Genomic DNA, 5971 nt, shown 5'->3' with positions numbered 1-5971 from the left:
TCTTTGCCACCTATTAGTCTTACATGAGCCTGTAATATAACTTGTAGCCAGTTTTTAAAATAAAATGTAAAGCAATGGATAACAGCTTCCCACAGGTTCAGTCTGCTTATTTAAGATCTGCCTTTGTAGGTCATAATTCCATCCTTTAAAAGATGCTACTTTCTAAGCAAATGCCATAAATGACCTCATAATTTGGTGCGTCTTAAATTGGATTATTCATTATAATGCACTTGATGCTGAGGATGCTGCTTTTTGTGATTTGTAACTCTGTGCTGACAGTTCATCTGGAGTGTGCTGGCATGCCCCTGTGAACTTTGACTCAGCCTGTGGTGCGATCACAGACACCAGAAGAGGTGACGAAGTGTGACTCGGCCGAGCTGAGACTGAACCGAATGTGCCCGGTTTCCCACAGTCACACCTCCGCCTGGCACTGGGTGACGGAGGACTGCACCCAGTCAGAGTGGTTCTGATAGGGGGCGGTTCATTTATGGCAGGTGACACGTTGTTGTTGTGTTTTCACAAGGCAGTTCAGCTGTGAGCCAAAGGGGGGCACTGCGCTTCTGCTGATGTACAAGTTTGTGTTGAAGAAGTGCATGGAGACAGGAAGCGCTGCTTTGTGTGGAGAAGAAAATATGACATGGAGAATCACATGTTTACCTTCTCTCTCTCTCTCTCGCACTCCATTTTTTTTTTTTTTTAGCATTGATAGAGTATTTTACTGTTGTGCATGTGTGAAAAAAGTTCCTCTCAATGCAATGATGGATGAAGATGGAACAGTAAGTACTGCTTTTCTCCATTTTTAACTTTAATGATGTTGACTATGGATGCCATGAAGATTATTTTGTGTACAGCGGTTAGGCTGACATATCAGTGCCAGTTAAAGTAGCAGGAACTTCCGATATTAAATAAAGTGTTGAGTGAGTGAGTCTGGGATGAGTAGCTGTCTCAAACATCCAACATGTGAGGTGGTGTTTCTAGTGTGTGAATGGTCACCACCTCAACCTTCAGTGTGTAACAATCAGCTAATGCAACTTAAGTTTTTCTCTTCTTCTTCTCAATGAAAAACTGTAGAATCCTGACAAGGCCTATTTCAATTTCTGGCGTTTGCCTTTAGTTTGAGCTGCACAGCACAATGACTGCATTTTACCAACAGATGGGGCAAGGTAGCCAAAAACAAGATTTCAATTGACTTTGGGCTCAGTGATGTAACATTGCCGCACTGCCACCTGGGGGCGGTGTTGCACTTGTACAGTAACCTGTAATATTCAATGACCGGATGTCGACAAACTCCACATTTATGAAAGATCAGATGATTTTGGAGGGTTTTACATGTAATATATATATATATATATATATATATATATATATATATATACACACACACACACACACATACATACACACACACATACACATATATACATATAGTATTAGAATATTAAAGATTAGAGGATGTGTTTATTTAATGTTAAAAAAGCATGAATATGGGCAAATAGTTGTGCTCCAAAGTAGTTTATAATATGTTCCACTGCATTGCTGACAGCAGTCAGGATTTTATAGAGAAAGTGATTTACAATAAATTGTGTTTAAATGTCAGTAGATCCTGTTTCAGGGTTCAGTCAGAGTCAGAGGGAAATACTGGATTGATGTATACTGGATTGATGTTTACTGGATAATTTACGCTGCTCAGATCAAATATGTGGTAGTAGCTGCAGGTTTCAGTTGCCTTTCAAAATGGCCTTAATTGTGACTTTTTAGCAAATGCTGATAACAGATTTCAACTCACAATGGACTTTAATCAGAAATTTAGATCTTTGAGTGTAAAATAGGATAAAATAAAATAAAAGTGAAAAAAAAAACCCAGAAGACTGTTATGAATTTAATTAATTTAAAATGTATTATTTGCTTTTTTAAAATGCTACCTTTTTATTTATCCCAAATCTATAACTTATAAAAGAGAAGATATCTTTTATTTAGGTAATTACTCTACGTTGAATATTTTTGCATTTGTCATTATTTATACTGCACATTTTTTGTAGACATATGCGGTTTGCGAATGCTTTCATAGCACTGTGCATAAAGCGACACCTGTCATTCATGCACCCTGACGATAAAATGCAAAACAACATGTGATTAAGCAGCGACAAGGGTGAGCAGCAGTCTTGCAGTAATGAGACGAACGACAAGAAGCGGAAATCAGTGGAGTGAACGCCTTCATATGCATTTCTCTGCTGAGCGAGAGAAAGCACTGAGTTGCTCTGATTCCTCTCTGCACATAAACATAGTGGCTCACGCCGTTGTCTAAGAGATATAGCTGTTGTGCTTTTCTGCACCTTGTTATCTCCCCCTCCACTTAAATAGTTAGTTTGGTCTCCTCTCTCTGAGGTGTGTGCAGTGGAGATAATTACAATTTCAGCAACGTTTGCCAGGTGATTACCTCATAATCCCCTATTTCATTTGATAAGTCACGCATTGATTTAACTCAGAGTTGGACCTAATGGAGTATCTTTTCCACCGCCACAGTGATTTGTATGCTGGGGCGAAAGGACAACGGCGGATTGGAGGCAGAAAAACAGCGGCTCGCCATCCGCGTTCACTCAGCCGCTGGTGAAAGATGAGCAACGAGAAGGCAGGTTTAATCACAGCAGCCTGAATGCAAACAGTAAATCACTGCAATGGCTGATACAGTAACGCGTGGTGGTGGTTAAAATAGTCCCTCTCACATAAAAGCTCCCTGTTTCTTTTTCATTTTCTCTCCTCTTGCAGGAAGGGAGGGGGATGGAGTGATAAAAAAAATGGTGGATGAGAGATAAGAAGAGCGACCTGCTTGGTATTCACCTGTCTCTCTGGATCAATAAAGGTAATTTGGGCTGATTCCTCCCTGTAGGCCTCTTAGCAGACAGACGGGGAGAGGGGTCAGCCACTGCTGAGCTGCGGGGAGCTGGAATAACTTAGAAACACACTCTGCAAATTACTGCCCCTGTTTGAGAATCTCTCATTCAGCTATTCCTCTGCCCTGACAAGAGCTCCAATGTGACGCAGAGTCCTCACACGAGTGTGCCTGCCCTGTAGGTTTGTAGACCGCTGCATGTTTAGATATACAGTATCTGCCGATGTCTGCTGGCTAATTTGAATACTGTGGCTGCCTCTTAACTTTCTGGCCCTCACTTTTTTTGCCTTAACCCCGAGCTGAAGAGAGATGTGAACCAAAAGTTTCGTCATGACTATCGGTTTTCACTATCTGGGCTTTGTTGCTTTTTTTAAAACGCTGTGATGGCTACCGAGCAGTTCAAAGAGGGGCTATGATACCCATGAAGATGATGTTTCTGGAGGTGGGAGCCTGGGCATTGAGATTCGCAGGTCAGGCCTCATAAATTACCATGGAAACAGGGGTGTCCCGTTGAATGAGAAGTAACTCTTGCACTACACACACAGACACACACATTTGACAACCCTGATGCAAGACCATGGCATAAGAATTGATTTTCCTTTTCACCCTTTTGGATTTGATTAAATCTCGTGTTTCCATTCTTCTCTGTAAACCTTCTGGTGATTGTAGTTTTTCTTGCATTTTCTTCTCCCCCGTTTTTTTCCCTTCGCATTCCCGATCCCAGCCTCGGCCTTTCGGCCTCTCGGGGCTGCAGCGGGTCTGATCAGTTGGTTATAAGCATGGAGGATGCCGTCCGTCATGTGGGGTCACCAGTCTGAGAGGAATGCTCCATGTCAGAGATGTCAAGGGTGGAAGGGTTGGAAGGGGGGGTCCCGAGGGAGACAAAACCCACCAAGACTGAACCCCACCTCCGGCCAATCACTGCTGTGTGTCCTGCTTGTGTAGCGTGTTACATCAAAGCACACAGGTGTGCGCCGCACCTGCATGTACACACACACACACACACACACACACACACACACACACACACACAGGCAGCTTTTCTCTCTCGCCTATATTCACGTGCAAACTCGGTGTTGTGACCTCGTGTTGGAGTGCTCACATGTTACCAAGCGCACTCACATGCTCCTGCATGCTCTCTTCTTTTCCACGCCGCCTCTCAGGAAAAGGTGTAATGTCGACTGCAGACAGTGCAAAAAGGCGCCATTGTGTGCTGAAGAACAGAGGCGAGGCAGGTCGTTGGTGCGGGTGATGGTGGAGCAGGCCTCGCTTCAGTTTTGGATCTGGAAAACTTTGCTCCCAGGGATGCAAATGATCCCGTTTGGCCTTTAATGGAAGGCGACGACAAAAAAAGCTGATGATCCGGTTGACGTTCAGAAAACTTTTCTGATGTAACATTATGAAAATGGCGACTAAAGTCTGAGGTTTCTCGAGGCTGTTGGTCACTGAAAATGCTGACATCAATACTGGCTCATAAAATCTGATATGCATTTTTAGAAATTATGTGTTTTTAGCCAATGTGAGATAGTTTTTAGCTTCCCTGTGTTGGCAAGTTCAAATTCACAATTCCAGCGCTGTTACATCTTGCAAACATGGTGAAGCAGTAACTGATAGATTAGCTTGCAGAGCAGCTGTATAGAACACCCTCTAGGATTAAACCCTTTAGGATTTGTAAACCGGTCTGAAAATACAACATGAATGCAGGGTGAGGGCTGAGACTGATGTGTGTACTTTACATGTGTTTTACTGAAGAACAACTCTGCAATAAGAATCCCACTAAAACATCAAGTGTCTTGCAGAAATGTGATTAATAGTCTACTTTTGCTTTCCACATCCTACTATCAAACTTCAATTATCTTTCAACATCATTAATTGTTTCTTGAGGAAGCGCATATTGATAGTCCAACATGTGCGGAACTGTTTGAGGCCGACTTAGCTGACAAGTCATTTCCATTCTAGTACCCTGACCTAATCACCATATCTTATTATCATTCACATGAAAACACTAATTACAAAGGCAGGGTGAACCTGATTTATGCTAATGGAAACGTGAATATGCGACGGATGCATTAATCTAGAGTATAGGACCCTGCACTGGTGTTAACTGTGATTAGCATGTGATTACCATAGCATGGGTTATATCTACTGGAAGCCCGGCCTCTGATGGGCTCGTGAAAATCTCTCCACTCACTGGCAGGGAATGAGACTGTGACTCTTCACGGCGCGAGGAAATAACGTTAATAATACAAAATGAACAGTTTTGATTGTTTTCCTCTAAACAAAAATATCTAATTAGCGGCGGGACAATTTTAACACTTTCTGCTGTAGAACGAGCGTAGCTGCTGAAACATGGAGGGCGTTAAGGATGAGGTGCTTCTGAAGATTAGGGCAGAAAAAAATAGAGCGCACCAAAGAAGTACGTTAAAGGGTTCGTCTATTTCTGCCTTCGCCTCAGTACAACAGAGGTGAACAGAGTCTTGTTTAGCGTGCTCAGAGTGCTGAAGAGTAACTTCAGATCATCTGCAGCATCGCTTTTGGGAGACATTGTTTCAAACGCTGTATCAACACTTTTCATAGGGACTTTTTCTTTGGTGGAAGGTAGTTCCAATGAAAGCTGTTCAGAAATCTTTTTCAAAACCTCATCACATAAACCCAAATCTGTCTGCAAGGCAAGACACCAAGAGCTGTGTTTTGAGTGAACTGACCCTTTTGAATGATAAGGCTGGGAATATTTTTTGGTATTTACAGTAAATCCAATGACAAGACCAAAACCAACAATGTGTCAGTGCTTTCTGACTTCTCGACGCAGTCTGCGGCTTTCAGCCCGGGGTCCATTCCTTGCTGCTGAAGACATGAAACTTTAAAGTTTTAAAAAAGCTTAGTTTCCTAAAATGGCACGGTGCAGTCATTTTTAGCAAACAAGACTAAATAGCGCATTTGTGAGGGACTATTTTCAGCTGTGGATGAATTCACATTTGGTGCCTGAGTGAATATTTATGGCAACAGGATGGTGTGTGTGGGATTGAATTAGGAACTAAAGAGCCTACTCAGTGTTGCTTTTGGTCTTTTCATGGGATTTGT

Source organism: Chelmon rostratus, chromosome 18 (assembly GCF_017976325.1).
Source record: "Chelmon rostratus isolate fCheRos1 chromosome 18, fCheRos1.pri, whole genome shotgun sequence".
In the NCBI taxonomy this organism is placed as follows: Eukaryota; Metazoa; Chordata; class Actinopteri; order Chaetodontiformes; family Chaetodontidae; genus Chelmon; species Chelmon rostratus.
Note: the sequence above shows the minus strand (reverse complement) of the source record.